At 43.7% G+C, this 17,988-nt stretch overlaps 1 protein-coding gene across 1 annotated transcript in view; it reads right to left on the bottom strand.

The window, feature by feature from the left end:
• The window catches only part of SFRP5 (secreted frizzled related protein 5), a 90,061-nt gene that overhangs the window by 64,444 nt on the left and 7,629 nt on the right, over positions 1-17,988 (bottom strand). The window lies entirely within an intron of this gene.

Raw genomic sequence — 17,988 nt, forward strand, 5'->3', positions numbered from 1 at the left:
GTCACAGAAATAACTTTAATCTGACAAAAGTAATAATAAATTAAAATTCTATAAATGTTAACCAATGAAAGTCAGACATTGTTTTTCAACCATGCTTCAACAGAATTATGTAAAAAAATAAACTCATGAAACAGGCATGGACAAAAATGATGGTACCCCTAACTTAATATTTTGTTGCGCAACCTTTTGAGGCAATCACTGCAATCAAACGCTTCCTGTAACTGTCAATGAGACATCTGCACCTCTCAGCAGGTATTTTGGCCCACTCCTCATGAGCAAACTGCTCCAGTTGTGTCCGGTTTGAAGGGTGCCTTTTCCAGACTGCATGTTTCAGCTCCTTCCAAAGATGCTCAATAGGATTGAGGTCAGGGCTCATAGAAGGCCACTTTAGAATAGTCCAATTTTTTCCTCTTAGCCATTCTTGGGTGTTTTTAGCGGTGTGTTTTGGGTCATTGTCCTGTTGCAAGACCCATGACCTGCGACTGAGACCAAGCTTTCTGACACTGGCTAGTACATTTCTCTCTAGAATTCCTTGATAGTCTTGAGATTTCATTGTACCCTGCACAGATTCAAGACACCCTGTGCCAGACGCAGCAAAGCAGCCCCAGAACATAACAGAGCCTCCTCCATGTTTCACAGTAGGGACAGTGTTCTTTTCTTGATATGCTTCATTTTTTCGTCTGTGAACATACAGCTGATGTGCCTTGGCAAAAACTTCGATTTTTGTCTCATCTGTCCACAGGACATTCTCCCAGAAGCTTTGTGGCTTGTCAACATGTAGTTTGGCATATTCCAGTCTTGCTTTTTTATGATTCGTTTTCAACAATGGTGTCCTCCTTGGTCGTCTCCCATGTAGTCCACTTTGGCTCAAACAACGACGGATGGTGCGATCTGACACTGATGTTCCTTGAGCATGAAGTTCACCTTGAATCTCTTTAGAAGTCTTTCTAGGCTCTTTTGTTACCATTCGGATTATCCGTCTCTTAGATTTGTCATCAATTTTCCTCCTGCGGCCACGTCCAGGGAGGTTGGCTACAGTCCCATGGATCTTAAACTTATGAATAATATGTGCAACTGTACTCACAGGAACATCTAGTTGCTTGGAGATGGTCTTATAGCCTTTACCTTTAACATGCTTGTCTATAATTTTCTTTCTGATCTCTTGAGACAGCTCTTTCCTTTGCTTCCTCTGGTCCATGTCGAGTGTGGTACACACCATATCACCAAACAACACAGTGATTACCTGGAGCCATATATATAGGCCCAATGGCTGATTACAAGGTTGTAGACACCTGTGATGCTAATTAGTGGACACACCTTGAATTAACATGTCCCTTTGGTCACATTATGTTCTGTGTTTTCTAGGGGTACCATCATTTTTGTCCATGCCTGTTTCATGAGTTTATTTTTTTACATAATTCTGTTGAAGCATGGTTGAAAAACAATGTCTGACTTTCATTGGTTAACATTTATAGAATTTTAATTTATTATTACTTTTGTCAGATTAAAGTTATTTCTGTGACCATTGTGACTTTTTCTTTCATTGACCAAAGGGTACCAACAATTTTGTCCACGTCTGTATAATCGGGGGAGCAAATCCTGCACATGTGATCCGTTACTAACGGCAATCCCCAGCAAAAATGCATACAATGGAGGATGCCGGCAGCGGACCACATGTACCACAGAAACATCCTACACGGGGGAGCCAAATGTGTGGATGTAATTGGCTATATAAAGCAAACATTTACAAAGAAAAAACGGTGCACTAAAATGGAAAATGCAATTGACAATATATGGCTAAACCCTCACACTGATATTATAATGAGACTCTATGCCCCTATAATTGCTCATACGGCATAGATAGGTTAGTGTTAGGTCCTGTGCCACTTTGAGAGACCTTGACGGGGTGCGCGGGCTCCGGTATGTTCTTGATATAAGAATATATTGGCGTAAGTCTCATTTTAATATCAGTGCCACTGGGCTTGGCGGGGGGAGGGGGCCCGCTGCGCTCACATGTAATGCGGCCCGGCATTTTCACTGTACTTAATGCCGGGCCCTGTCAGAGCGCTCATCTCACCTGCATGATATGCACTTCTCCAGTCTCTAGGCCTCCAGCATCAGGCCTCAGCGCTGCAACACTAAAACTAGTCACAAATTAAGCAGGTGGGCGGAGCCTGACTACCGTAGGTTAGGCTCCACCCATCTGCTTCATTTGTGACTAGTTTTAGTGTGGCAGCTCTGGGGCCTGATGCTGGAGGCCTAGAGACTGGAAAAGTGCATATCATGCAGGTGAGATCAGCGCTCTGACGGGGCCCGGCATTAAGTACAGTGAAAATGCTGGGCCCCATTACATGAAGACTGTGGGCAGTCGGGGACACTACAAGGGGCTGTGGGAGGCACTACTGAGGACATTACTTGGGGCAGTGGGGGACACTACTGGGGACATTACTGGGGGCAGTGGGGGACACTACTTGGGACATTACTGGGGCAGTGGGGGACACTACTAGGGGCTGTGGGAGGCACTAATGGGGGTAGTGGGTGACGCTACTGGGGACATTACTGGAAGCAGTGGGGGACACTACAAGGGGCTGTGGGAGGCACTACTGGGGACATTACTGGGGGCAGTGGGGGACACTACTGGGGGCAGTGGAGACACTACTGGGGACATTACCGGGGCAGTGGGGGACACTACTAGGGCTGTGGGAGGCACTAATGGGGCAGTGGGCGACACTACTGGGGATATCACTGGGGGCAGTAGGGGACACTACTAAGGGCTGTTGGGGGCACTTCTGGGGGCTGTGGGGGGCACTACTGGGGCCATTACTGGAGGCAGTGGGGGACACTACTAGGGGCTTTGGGTGGCACTAGTGGGGTGCACTACTGGGGGTTGTGGGGGACACTACTGGGGCAGTAGGGTACACTACTAGGGGCTGTGGGGGTCACTTCTGGGGGCTGTGGGGGGCACTACTGAGGCAGTTGTGTACACTACTGGGAACATTATTGGGGGCAGTGGTGAACACTACTAGGGGCACTACTGGAGACATTACTGAGGGCAGTGGGGGACACTACTGGCGGGCAGTGAGAGACATTACTGGAGGCATTACTGGGCAATCAGGGACCAGGGGTGTGGCAATTGCAGACACAGAGGGTGTGACCGGGCATGGCGTGGGTGGAGGGGCCCGATCAAAGTTTGCCATGGGGCCCATAGCACTCTAGCAACGCCACTGCTTTAGTTATATATTGTCAATTGCATTTTCCATTGTAGTGCACTACTTTGTTTGCAATAATGGGAAAAAAAGCGGCTTCATCCGGAGCTTCATTATAAGAATTCCTAGAACTTTGAAATGCTAATTATGCCGCTACATCACAGGTATCGCCCTGGAAAGTATTTACATATTTCAGCGTTCGTATATTATTTTAAGGAAAAATTTGCATTTTGGCTGTTGTTATTATTATTATGCTCTAATTTTTTCTCTGCTAAGGACTCATGCACACAGTAATACTTTATTAAAGGGAATCTGCCATCCCAAATTTCCTCATGCTTCACGGTAGCGAATCAATTTCCCCTGAATGGCGGTAAAAAAAAATATATAATCACGTTCGCCTCATCTGTTTGAGCGTGAAGAGCCGGCCGTCCCCATTTTGCTTGAAGATCTCGTCCAAAATCTTGCGGTGACATGATGATGTCATTACGTGCCGCGCAAGATTTCAGGATAGATTTTTAATCAAATTGGCGGTGGCCGGCTCTTTGCAATAAAATGGAGGAGGTAAGTGTGATTTTAATTATTTTATTTAAATATTATCTTTTACACTTTAATGTCCATGTCAGATGCCTCGATCAGCTATGAACGCGGGGGTACAATGATGGGGGCAGCACAATCGCGCTCCCCACTCACTACTTACAAAGAAATGCGTTTCGTGATGAAGTAATTTGTCAAGAAGTGAATTTTTGGGGTAAAATTCGGCGAAGAAGCCAATTCGAATTTTCCATTACTTCGCTCATCTCTATCTTGAGGATAGGTCACCAGTATCAAAATCTTGGAAAAATCCTTTAATTACAAAAGCATTCAAATCCCGATGCTGGTTTAAAAAATGTAGAATATTTTTCGTATCACAACCCCTTTAAGTCCTGCGCTCTTCTTCATTACTGGCACAGTCAGCATGGAGGCCGGTGGCATGGAGTGACTCAGAGCTTTGTTCCTGGAGGACTCTGGTCTGAACTTGTTGAAAGCTGTGACCACACAGGGAAAACTCTTGATAAATGTCTGTCTAACGTCTGCGCACTTATCTGAGGAACCTGCGGAGTTGTGAAAATAATTTACAGTAAGGACTTTCACAGGACTATTAATTCACCCGCCAGTGTTGTCATGACTCACTCCTACCAGAGCTCCTCTCATGGCCAGACTAGTTATTAGGTGCTGAGGCTAAATACAGCTGTTAACCCGAATCTGAACTGTTCAGGGGGGTGGACAAAAAGACTGTGGCGTAAGGGAGGGTGGATTTGCCAGGGCATGTGCCCTGTGTAATGTGTACAAAGAGGAGAACCAATTTGCCCCTGCCTTGTCTGGGGTAATTAGATACAGGACTAAGTCTGTGGACTGAATCTTATTAGGCTGTGTTCACACATAGCGGTTGGGTGGTAAATTATATGTTGCAAATCACTCGTGTTCTACCGCGAGCTGCAGTTCTTGGCAGGTGAAACAGATTTTTTTAAAGGGCATCTGTCAGCAGTTTTGTACCTATGACACTGGCTGACCTGTTGTATGTGTCCTTGGCAGCTGGAGGCATCTGTGTTGGTTCCATGTTCATATGTGTCCACATTGCTGAGAAAAATGATGTTTTAATATACGCACATGAGCTTCTAGGAGCAACGGGGGCGTGTCCATTACACCTAGAGGCTCTGCTCTCTCTGCAACTGCCGCGCCCTCTGCAATTTGACAGGGCCAGGCAGTGTAAAATGTGATGACGCCTGGCCCTGTCAAAGTGCAGAGGGCGTGACAGATGCAGAGAGAGCAGAGCCTCTAGGTGTAATGGTAACGCCCCTGTTGCTCCTAGAGGCTCATTTGCATATATTAAAACATCATTCTTCTGTACAATGTGGGCACATAGGAACATGAAGGATCTTCTAGTCTAGAGCAAGAGAGGTTGTTTCTAGATGTTCTCTGCTCTGGCTAATTCACTTCCCAGAAGACATTTAGCTTTGAATGTAGATAGAAAAGAAAACAAAGTTAAAGAAGAGCTTGTTGATGTTCAGCTGATATCAAGGTGTCCTCCTACTTGACCTCGAGCTCTAGGAGATCCCTACAACAAATCTTTCATTTTCCTGCCAAACTACCACGGGAGAAATGAACAATTTCATCATTACCATGAAAGTGAACGGGCGGCATCTGTAATATATGAACAAGTGGGGTTTAAAGAGCAAACGAGGTTGTTTGTAGCTGATCTCTGCTCTGGCTATTGTACTTCCCAGTAAAACTTTGAATCCTGTTTTGAATGTGAATGGAGAAGAAAACAAAGTAACAGAAGAAAACAATAAACATTTTTTTTGTGCAGTAGATGTAACGAAGCGGATGTTGATCCACTGTGTCACTTGAACAGATTTCACTTGGGGCTTCTTCTAAAAGGATGTTATCTAAGTAGCTCCTCTGGTCTTCACCCATTAACCGTTGCGGGAAAAGGTTCGGGTGCGTTGCAGGAACATGCACGATTTTTCCGCGCGAGTGCAAAACATTGTAATGCGTTTTGCACTCGCGTGAGAAAAATTGCGCATGTTTAGTACCCAAACCCGAACTTCTTCACAGAAGTTCGGGCTTGGGATTGATGTTCTGTAGATTGTATTATTTTCCCTTATAACATGGTTATAAGGGAAAATAATAGCATTCTGAATACAGAATGCATAGTACAATAGCGGTGGAGGGGTTAAAAAAAAGAAAAAAATATTTAACTCACCTTAATCCACTTGACCGCGCAGCCCGGCTTCTCTTCTGTCTTCGTCTTTGCTGTGTGCAGGAAAAGGACCTGTGGTGACGTCACTCCGGTCATCACATGGTCCGTCACATGATCTTTTACCATGGTGATGGATCATGTGATGACCGGAGTGATGTCACTACAGGTCCTTTTCCTGCACACAGCAAAGAAGAAGACAGAAGAGATGCCGGCTGCGCGATCAAGTGGATTAAGGTGAGTTAAATTATTATTATTATTTTTTTAACCCCTCCAGCCCTATTTTACTTTGCATTCTGTATTCAGAATGCTATTATTTTCCCTTATAACCATGTTATAAGGGAAAATAATAATGTTCGGGTCCCCATCCCGATCGTCACCTAGCAACCGTGCGTGAAAATCGCACCACATCCGCACTTGCTTGCGGATGGTTGCGATTTTCACGCAACCCCAATCATTTCTTTGGGGCCTGCGTTACGTGAAAAACACACAAAGAGGAGCACCCTGCGATTTTCACGCAACGCACAAGTGATGCGTGAAAATCACCGCTCGTGTGCACAGCCCCATAGAAATGAATGGGTCCGGATTCAGTGCGGGTGCAATGCGTTCAACTCACGCATTGCACCCGCGCGGAATACTCGCCCGTGTGAAAGGGACCTAATACTAGGATCTGGACTCTCCCATTTGGCACAGGTGGCTTTAATCACACAAGTCTGCATATAGTGGTCATTGACCTGTAGCTCCTGATAGTAATGGACATGTTGTGTTAGACAACTGTTCACATGGTGCAGTACTGTGTGGTGGCCTTTGTTTATGTGGTGCTGCACTGGTGGGTTGGTGGGACCCAGTGCCATGGGTGGCATTGTCGGACAGCAGGGTTGCTGTTTTGACTCCTGGGTCCCGCCGCCTACCAGGGCAGTGCCGCTTTGTCAACGCACTGCGCTGAGCCTTTTTTGTCAGAGTAGGTCCCACTCAAAGAGGCGACCTTGGCGTGGTGAGTGGGCTTATGCCTTTTGATCAAAATGTACACTAATGCCTCTTGTACAGCATGCAGTATGGGGGGCTGTACACTTCAATATAGCGCTGATAAGCGAGTCAGATCAAAGCATAGCATTGTGGATGTGCGATCCAGTTCTGTTTTTCTCCCCCTGGTAGGATCTGGACTCTGCTGCAGGGAAACCACCAGGCTACTTCCTTTGGGAGTAGTATCTGTTCAAGTGATTTCTCACCTATGTGGGGTCAAGAGACACCGATGCAGAACACCAAGAGATCAGGCAAAACCATAGTCTGGTACAAGCCAAGGTCAGGGAAGGCAAAGAATGTGTAATGCATGTGATGAGCACGGTGACATCACCGCAGGTCCTATTGCAGGTCCTGCTGAAAGAAGATAGAAGACACTGCAACAGCGCAATCAAGTGAATAAGGGGAGTTGTTTTTTTTTACCCATAAATGGCCATAATCTTTGCATTCTGTCTTAAGAATGCTATTATTTTCCGCTATAAGCATGTCATAATGGAAAAAATAATAAAGTGAAGTTCAGGTCCCCATAGACTTCAATGGGTTTCAGGTTCATGGTCAACTTCGGGTCCCAAACCCGAACTTTGACATGAAGTTCGGCTGAATCCAGTGAACCCGAACTTCTACGGGTTCGTTCATCCCTAATCTCAAGGTGTCCTGCTATTTGATCCCTTAGTGATCAGCTGTAGGGGATCCAGGAAAGAAATGTTTAATTTCCCTGCAGCGCCTTCACAGGAGAAATCAAGCATTACATCGTTCTCATTAAAATCAATGGACTATATTTGTAACACACCGAGGGAGAGAGGTTTCTCGTAGCTGTTCTCTGCTCCGACTATCCTGCACCTCCCAGCAGAACCCTGAATTTAGCTTTGAATGTTAATGGGGGGGGGGGGAGTCAAAGAAAAGAAAAAATTTAGATGTAAACCATAAAAATTATTTGCATTTGGTTCAAAAAGTGGAGATTTCCTTTAGGAAACAAAAAGATTAGAAGCTATTGTGTTGTGAGGACAAACGGAAAACCTATTATTAACTGCACATAATAAGTAATTAGAGTCGAACAATCCGCTTAATGACTAGAAGACACATCTAGGCGATAAGTAGATAGCGGTTTAGACAGAGCCCCCCAAGGTTCATCCATTTAGGTTTTCGTCCTGTATTGTTTGCTCTGAGAAATAGTCATTGTTTCTGTTTGTATTCTGAGCCGGAATTTGTTGGGATTCTTCTATTATTGTATCACCAATTAGCTTCCTATGAGTCACCGAAACGCAGCGGGAGCTATTCAGAGAGGCTTTCATTCCACATGTGATGATGTTGCTAATGGCAATTAGTCCGTAGAGAACAACTAACTGTTGGCGGGAATCGATCTCCCCTTTAACTGATGTGATTTCGGCTTCCTGGAGCTTCACATTGTTTAATGAAAGTCTAATTGTCTTAATTAATGAAGGATTTGGGAAGCTGAGTTACTCACAAAAGAACGAATAAATGACTTGGCTGTAGGGCTCTTTTCATTCTGACCTCTGCCGTACCCAAAGCGGGTAGAAGTTATTACGGTGTGCAGGATTTTAATCACTTCTCAGAGTGTACTGTTTCAGCTGGTTCAGGAAGTTTTGCAGGCAATGATTCCTGGGAAAAAATATATGCAAATGAGCTTTCCTCCAGAAGGAAGAAAACTGTCTATATGTAAGTAATACTGCGTAAGTCAATGTCTGTTCTGTAAGGCCCCTTTCACATGAGCGTGACGGATTGACTCAGGGTGCGTTCAGTGAAACTCGCACCATTTCCTAAGCAAGTTCAGTCAGTTTTGTCTGCGATTGCGTTCAGTTGTTTAGTTTTTTCTGCGCGGGTGCAATGCGTTTTTTACAAGCGTGATAAAAAAAGGAAGGTTTACAAACATCTTTTAGCAACCATCAGTGAAAAACGCATTGCACCCGCACTTGCTTGCAAATGCAATGCATTTTTCACTGAAGCCCCATTCACTTCTAAGGGATCAGGGCTGCGTGAAAAACGCAGAATATAGAACATGCTGCGATTCTCACACAACGCAGAACTGATGCGTGAAAAACAACATCACGTACACAGACCCATTGAAGTGAATGGGTCAGGATTCGGTGCGGGTGCAATGTGTTCACGTGGAAAGCTTGTGCAAAAGAAGCCTTAAAGAGCCTTGAAAGGCTTAGGGGTTAGACTCTGAATAGTTGGACATGGTTTACAGGGTATTCACTAGGGATGAGCGAACCCGTGGAAGTGCGGGTTCGCCGGGTTGAGGTTCCCCAAACTTGACCCCGAACCCCACTGAAGTCAATGGGGTAGCGAACTTCACTTTATTATTTTCTGTTATAACATGCTTATATCTGAAAATAATAGCATTCTTAAGACAGAATGCAAGACAATATGACAATTTAGGGATAAAAAAATAAAATAAAAAAAACTCACCTCACTCACCTGATTGCGCTGCAGCAGCTTCTTCTATCTTCACTGAACAGGACCTGCCAAAGGACCTGCGATATGCGTCATGACGTCACCACGTGGGAGAGTGGGGTGACGTCATCAAGCATATCGCAGGTCCTGTTCAGTGAAGATAGAAGTAGCTGCTGCAGCGCGATAAAGTGTATGAGGTGAGTTTTTTTTTTCAACCCCTAAATGGCCATACCCAAAACCCGAACCCAAACTCGGACTTCAGTAAAAAAAAGTCCGGGTCCGGGTACCCAAACTCACTTCACTCATCCCTAGTAGTCACCTATAGGTGGCACTAAAGAGACAGTTTTCTTCCTTCAGGAAAAGAGGTAATTCACATAACTTTTCCCAAGAAGCATTGCTTATTCTTCCAATGCCAGCTGGCAGTCTCAGTAAGGAGAAATGATAAATCAAAATCTTCTCTTCCGGTCAACCAATACCCTGTTTTGTCTTGATGAGGGGCAAGAACTCTGTCTACGGGTGGGTGCCTCTTCCACTTGGAGTGTAGATTCTGGCTTGGATGACATTTTTAGTCAACTTTCTAGGTTTTTAAGGGGTTGGTCTTTGACTTACAGGGTAACTACCTATAGATGGCTTTAAAGAGTCTTTATTTTTCTTCTGGAAGAGAGCATGGATTTTTAAGTCATTGACACTTGTGTACACATATGTCCGGGTGATTCAATTGGAATTAGTAGTGGGAAAGCTTCTGTGATTGACAGGTGGGTCAGAGAAATCACCAATTTCTGCCATTTAATTTATAAACTAGTTGTCTCATGAAGGAGCCAACTTTTGATTTCATGTCATGTTGGGTTTGGCTCCTTTAACCTATGGTGGTCAGGTGTTATCTGGCCAGACATGTAGTATTATACACTGGCTATGCAATGTATCGCAGACCATGTAATACATAGAAGGCCTGGTGGATCTCTGGCTAACAGACGAGGTTTCTGAACAAGGCACCCCTGTCTATTGGGGTTCCTTCAGGTTGGCTGGGGCCCTACCATTTTCCCAAACACATACGTTGGCTGATGGACTTTCTGTGACCAGTGTTGGACCAGGGGACCTCAAGCCCACCACCTCATCTACATAAAACATCTTGGTTCAATCATTGTGCAACACAGGACAGAACTCTAATAGGGCATGTGTGACTCATAAGAAGTAGACCCTAGTGATGAGCGATTAGCTTCTGTCAAATATAAGGTAAGTAGTGGTGAGCGAATCGAAGTTAGGCTACATTCACACGTCAGTATTTTTCTATATCCTGAATTTCGGTCCGTTTTTTGCGGATCCGTTGTTCCTGAAAATGTTTCCGTATGTCATCCGTATGTCATTCGTTTTATGCGGATCCGCAAAAAACGGAAACATGTATAAATTTCACAAAGCAAATAAAGTTGTTTGGATTTCTTTGAAAAAAAATTGAAAAAAAAAGTGAATAAGTGATTTCTGTGGGCAGGATTTAATTTCCAGGAACGGATTCCGCATAAAACGGATGACATACGTAATGACATACGAATGTCATCCGTTTTTTGCGGAACCATTGACTTTGTATTGTACCAGGATCCGATTTTTGCGGAAAAGAATAGGACAAGTTTTATATTTAATCGGACATGCGGAACGGAACAACGGAAACGGACAGCACACATTGTGTTGTCCGATTTTTTCCAGGACCCATTGAAAATGAATAGGTCCAGAACTGGTCCTGATCTGTTCCGCAAAAAACGGAACAGATCAGGAAAGAAACAACGGATGTGTGAATGGACCCTAAACAAAGTGGAATTCGATCTGAATTTCAGGAAAAATTTGATTCACCACAAAGCTGAATTTCCTGGCACTTTGGGCTAACAAATACATTTTTCCTGAAATGACAGTAAAAAACAAACAAAAACATACTCGCCTCATCCATTGGAGTGCGAAGAGGCTGTTGCACCCATATCTTGAGTAAAGAAAACGCGCCAATTTGTGCGTGCTGATACGTGTGACGTTACCATGTCATCACACGGGGGGGGGTGCGCAGTGACATTATCAGTAATGATGTCACTGCGCCTTCCCAGTGTAATGACGTGGTGACCTCACACATCTCTGCCTGCACCCCCATTTTCAAGATGTCCGAGACGGCCTCTCAGGGCCTAATTGGAAGAGGTGAGTGTATATATATTTTTTGTTTTAACCCCTGATATGCTGAATGGGACTCTCAGATGCCACGATCAGCATTGAACGAGGAATAGCGCGATCGCCGCTCCCCATCATTGCGCCAGCTCCATACAATGGAATTCGATTCGTTACAAAGTAATTCGTAATAAATAAAATTTCTTAACAAAATTTGAGGAAGCAGCCACATCGAATTTTTGAAAACTCCACTCATCACTAAAGGTAAGCTCCGGAATCCGCACGCTTTCCGATCTAAAAGCTCTGTTCATCATGCTTGAATATAAAAAGGCTGACAGATTCCTAAACTGTATAAAAAGGCCCCAAGAACAGCCACCCATGCTTCATCATGGCAAACATTTCATGCAGACCAAGACCAAGTCTATGGACCAATGAGGGTAAGACGGAAGTATTATACCATGAAAAGAGGAAAAGCGATTGGAAATGAACGTTCCTCATGCCCAATCATCATCTGCTCTATCACCAGTTGAGGCCCGGACCTGCTGGAGGACCCTGTATAGTTTTTAAGGCTGAAAAGACACCATCCATCCAGTTCAGCCTGATAACCTGCAAAGTAGATCCAGAAGAAGTCAAAAACCCACATGAGGTAGAAGACAATTTTTCATGTATTTCTTTGTACACAATGTGCAATCTGACGTAATTTGTAAAGTAAACCTACGTTCTCATCATGGGCGTCTTCGCCCCTTTTGACCCACCCTATGATTTTACGACACTTGGCTACAGCTGCCTGACACTGGTTGCTACAGTTAAAGAGGTTGTCTCATCTGAGACATTGGTGGCATATCGCTAGGACATGCCACCAATGTCAGATTGATGAGGATCCCACCTCTGGGACCTAAACCTATTTCCAGAGCAGACCCCAAAAAAGTGAAGGGGGGCACACCGCGCATGTGCGGCCTGCTCTGCATTAATTTCTATGGGAGTTCTGAAAATAGTTAGCTAGTTTACTGTCGACTAACATTCCAACAGCAACAACTGTATGTACTGGTGACACGTAGTATGTACTGGTGACGTGTATTTTCCTTTTCCATGTGCATTAACATACATTTATCAAACCACTTTGTATGATATTGGCCACAACTATGTACAGATGGTAAAACAGCTGGTGGGCCCCACTATGGAGCGATCTACACCTCCACAGAAGATGCTGATGCTATAATATTGACAGGTACTGTGTATGATTTCTTAATTGATGAACTGTTTAATTGATGAAATTTACTGCCCAAGACTTCTGTTTCCCTAAAAAATCTACAGAGATGATCTGCTCTTCTGGGTGGAGGACACCAGACGTTCCATGATATATTTGTTATTGCACTTTATCAACGTATATCATATTCTTCCAGCAAAAGTCTCTCTAGAGGTAAAAAAAATGCATGATTCAGGCACATTTGCAATAAAAATGTAAATATCAGAGGCTTTTCGGATTCCTCCTGACACCAGGGACCTGTGGCAGCATCCTTTACGTCTCCACAGAGCTCCCAGAGGTCGGATGTTTAGGAAGATGAATACAGATAGGGAGGTACGGCTGCTTCCGTGGGGAATCTCGGAAAATATTTATCTGCTGCTAATACAGGGAGAACTAGATTCTCCGAGAGTCTGAGGAAGTTCTTACTTGTTCTCCAGGCGCACACAGCAATATCTCCCCGAGGGCTGAACATTTGAGAACGCCTGATGCTGACGACCTGTCACTCTAATATCCAAGCCTTGCTGACTCGATTCTGTTGAGAACGTGTTGAGGTTTATTAATGGGGCAACATTTAAGGTTGAATGAGGATCACTACATACAACTGGGTTCAGTGGCAATGGTCCCCATTTCCACCTTCTCAACCAATTGTATTGCCCCAATGAATCTAAAATAAAAAAATAAGCTTTTTAATTGGTATTGGTAAAAAAAAATTATATGACATTTTTTGTATATAGTTCCTATGCAGATCTAATTGTCTCCATGGTTACAGACTACAAACAAACCCTGTGTAGTCTGATCCTGTAGTGGTGTTACTTGGACCAGACAGTGGTAGATGGGGCAGAATCATGGAGGTTCTACAGGAAGTGCAAGCAGAATGTAACTGTCCATTAGATCAGTCTGGCCTCTGATAATATAAATCTATCAACAGTGCCTTGAAAAAGTATTGATAACCCTTGAACTTTTTAAAAAATTTTCACGGTTATACCGACAAACTGAAATGTATTTTACTGGGATTTTATATGATTGACCAACATAATGTACAGTGTAGCAAGTATGTGTGAAGTGAACAGACAATTATACATGGTTTTAAAAAGAAAATAATAAAAAAAAATCTGGAAACCGTGGAGTGCACTTGTATTCAGCCCCCCTGAGTCAGTGCTTTGTAGGACCACCTTTCGCTGCAATCACAGCTGCACGTCTTTTGGGGTCTGTCTCTACCAGCTTTACACATCTAGAGGCTGACATTTTTGCCCATTCTTCTTTGCAAAATAGTTGAAGCTCAGTCAGATTGGATGGAGAATGTATGTGAAAAGCAATTTTCAAGTCTTGCCACAGATTCTCAATGGGATTTAGGTCTGGACTCTGACTGGGCCATTCTAACACATGAATATGCTTTAATCTAAACCCTTCCATTTTAGCTCTGGCTGTATGTTTAGGGTCATTGTCCTGCTGGAAAGTGAACCTCCGCCCCAGTCTCAAGTTTTTTCAGCCTCCACCAGGTTTTCCTCCAGGATGTCCCCGTATTTTGCTCCATCCATCTTCCCATCAACTCTGACCAGCTTCCCTGTCCTTGCTGAAGAAAAGCATCCCCACAGAATGATACTGCCACCACCATGAATCCATGGTGTGTTCAAGGTGATGTTTTCTGCCACACATAGCGCTTTGCATTCAACTTTGGTCTCATCTGACCAGATCTCCTTTTTTCACATGTTTGCTGTGTCCCCTACATGACTTGTGGCAAACTGCAAACGGCCCTTCTTATGGCTTGCTTCTAAAAATATCTTTCTTCTTGCCACTCTTCTATAAAAGCCAGATTTGTGGAGTACAATGCTAGTAGTTGTCCTGTGGACAGAGTCTCCCACCTGAGCTGTGAATCTCTGCAGCTCCTCCAGAGTGACCATGGGTCTCTTGGCTGCTTCTCTAATTAGTGATCTTCGTGCCTGGGCAGTCAGATTAGGTGGACGGCCATATCTTGTTAGGTTTGCAGTTGCGCCATACGCCTTCCATTTTTGGATGTTGGATTGAACAGTGCTCCATGAGATGTTCAGAGCTTGGGATATTTTTTTGTAACCTAACCCTGCTTTATACTTCTCCACAACTTTATCCCTGACCTGTCTGGTGTGTCCCTTGGTTTTCATGATGATGTTTGATCGCTAATGTTCTCTAACAAATCTCTGAGGCCTTCATAGAACAGTTGTAGTTGTGCTGAGAATACATTACACACAGGGGACTCTATTTACTAATTAGGCTACTTCTGAAGGTTCACTGGATTTTATTTAGGGGTATCAGAGTACAGGGGGCTGAATATAAATGCACACCACACTTTTCAGATTTTTATTTGAAATTTTGAAAACCATGTATCATTTTCACATCATACACACTTCCTACTTTGTGTTGGTCTATCACATGAAATCCCAATAAAATACATTGAAGCACTGTATGTATCTATCTATCTATCTATCTATCTATCTATCTATCTACAGTATCTATCTATCTATCTATCTATCTATCTATCTATCTATCTATCTATCTATCTATCTATCTATCTATCTATCTATCTATCTATCTATCTATCTCATACATCTATCTATCTATCTATCTATCTATCTATCTATCTATCTATCTATCTATCTATCTATCTATCTAATACATCTATCTATCTATCTATCTATCTATCTATCTATCTATCTATCTATCTATCTATCTATCTATCTATCTATCTATCTATCTATCTATCTCATACATCTATCTCTCTATCTATCTATCTATCTATCTATCTATCTATCTATCTATCTATCTATCTCATATCTATCTATCTATCTATCTATCTATCTATCTATCTATCTATCTATCTTTCTCATAAATCTCACCTCTCTACAATCATAAATGACTGGATCCTGCCTGTAATTGCAGATTTTCTGCAGTAATTAACTTGTGATGTCACATTTTGTGTCTTCTAATGAGGTCTCCTGTATGTATGTAATCAGTCCCTTCTCCTCTGTGCATTGTGTGTTAGCATGGTAGGGGGCAGCCTAGAAGGGGACCAGAGAGGGGACATACGTCACATGTCCATTTCTGCTGAAGACTTTCCTCTTGCCCCAGTTGCTGAGTGAGGAGGTCAATACAAGCATTCAGTACATGACCCCTAAAGTGCACTTTGACCCTTGTGACCTCTGTTAGTAGCAGTACGTGTGAAACTATGCCCTGTGTTTTCTATACATGTAGGAGGCCAAAGTTCAACCCAATATACACTCTCTGCACTTGGCAGGGAATGGGGGGGAGGGGGGGCACTGTGCAAGGGGGAATAGTAAAGGGATCTGGGGCTAAAGCAGCATGGTGTGCCCTTCTGTCTAAGGATCGAGGCTGTAAACCCACCTACCCTAAAGTGATAGTGTATCCCAGCAATGTGCCAACACTTTCTAAGATGGTATTACCCCGTTAGTCCTTTAAATGGGTTGACTAGGTCATCTGGGGCACGATGAGTTAATAGAGAGATTCCTTGTTGGGGATGCTCCTTAAGTTCAGGAAAGAGACACCTACAAAGTATGTCTTTTGTCTGGAGGACCCAACATGTCCATGCAACAAGACAGACATACTGTAGAAGACCCGACATGTCCTGTGAACAAGGCAGACATAGCAGAGCTGGAGAGAGTCCAGAGGAGGGCAACTAAAATAATAACTGGAATGGGGCAACTACAGTACCCAGAAAGATTATCAACATTAGGGTTATTCACTTTAGAAAAAAGACGACTGAGAGGAGATCTAATTAATATGTATAAATATATCAGGGGTCAGTACAGAGATGACTCCCATCATCTATTTATCCCCAGGACTGTGACTGTGACGAGAGGACATCCTCTGCGTCTGGAGGAAAGAAGGTTTGTACACAAACATAGAAGAGGATTCTTTACGGTAAGAGCAGTGAGACTATGGAACTCTCTGCCTGAGGAGGTGGTGATGGTGAGTACAATAAAGGAACTCAAGAGGGGCCTGGATGTATTTCTGGAGTGTAATAATATTACAGGCTATAGCTACTAGAGAGGGGTCGTTCATCCAGGGAGTTATTCTGATTGGAGTCGGGAAGTAATTTTTTCCCATTAAAATGAGGAAAACCTGCTTCTGCCTCACTGTTTTTTTTTGCCTTCCTCTGGATCAACTTGCAAGATAATAAGGCGTATTTCAGGCGCATATTGCGGTGCAACTGTTAGTTGTGGCGCTATCTGCGACTTCTCCTTACTCATGCCAGGACTATAAAAGTGAGCGTGGTATGGGAGGGGGCGCGTCTCATTTACCATGTTCTACTCCTGTTTCAGGCATAGAATAAAAGGTCTAAATGTAAGACAGCAAGAAAACTTTGTTACATTTAGAAGCGGTAGTGGAGATACACCGAAGTTATGAAGAGGCCGGGCCTGTTCATAACTTTGGCGGATCCACCGCCAACTTAGGGGTTTATTACTACCGGCATCTAAAACGCCAATCTTAATAAATGTGCCCCTATGGTAATATAGTACATGCACAGTCGAATGATTGAATTAGCATATATAATGTAATGCAATCTTTTACCTGCGGGGGCACTGCAGAGGAAATCAACACCTGCTGCCTACTTCCACTGCAGATTACAGCTGATGACTAGAGATCCCAGGACCACCTGTCATCAGCATTTTCTAATAAAAAGGGATTGTGAGAAATGGAGAATCCTTTCATCTTTCCACTTTGCGGAGATAAGGGAACAGTCGCATCGCTATTCATGAGCTACAGCCATATTATAGGACCTTACACGTGACTGTACTACAACCTTGTGCCTAGCATGTCATTGCATAAATTACATCTGGACACACAAAATTTCCTAGTCCTGTTTGCACAGACCTAATGGCACAAACCTATCCATATCTGATTGTAAAGCAGAACAATCAGTAAAATTAATTTATTCCAGGGTTAATGAGCCCTGATCAGTGTTGAGTTCTGTACCAAACTTTACGATTTTTGGTACCCGGACCCGAATCCGAACTTTCGGGTTTGAGTTTGGTGTTTGGGCATTTAATAAAGCTTGTTGAAAGGCTGCAGGGCAGCCAATCAACAAGCTTTTAAGCTGTGTGCCCTTAGAAGCCATCACAGCCACGCCTACTAATAGCATGGCTCTGATTGGCCGATGCATCATGTGACCCAGCCTCTATATAAGCTGGATCACGTGTAGCACCGCCCCATCAGCTCTCAGTAGTGAAGGG

This window comes from Bufo gargarizans, chromosome 6 (genome assembly GCF_014858855.1).
Source record: "Bufo gargarizans isolate SCDJY-AF-19 chromosome 6, ASM1485885v1, whole genome shotgun sequence".
Taxonomy (NCBI): domain Eukaryota; kingdom Metazoa; phylum Chordata; class Amphibia; order Anura; family Bufonidae; genus Bufo; species Bufo gargarizans.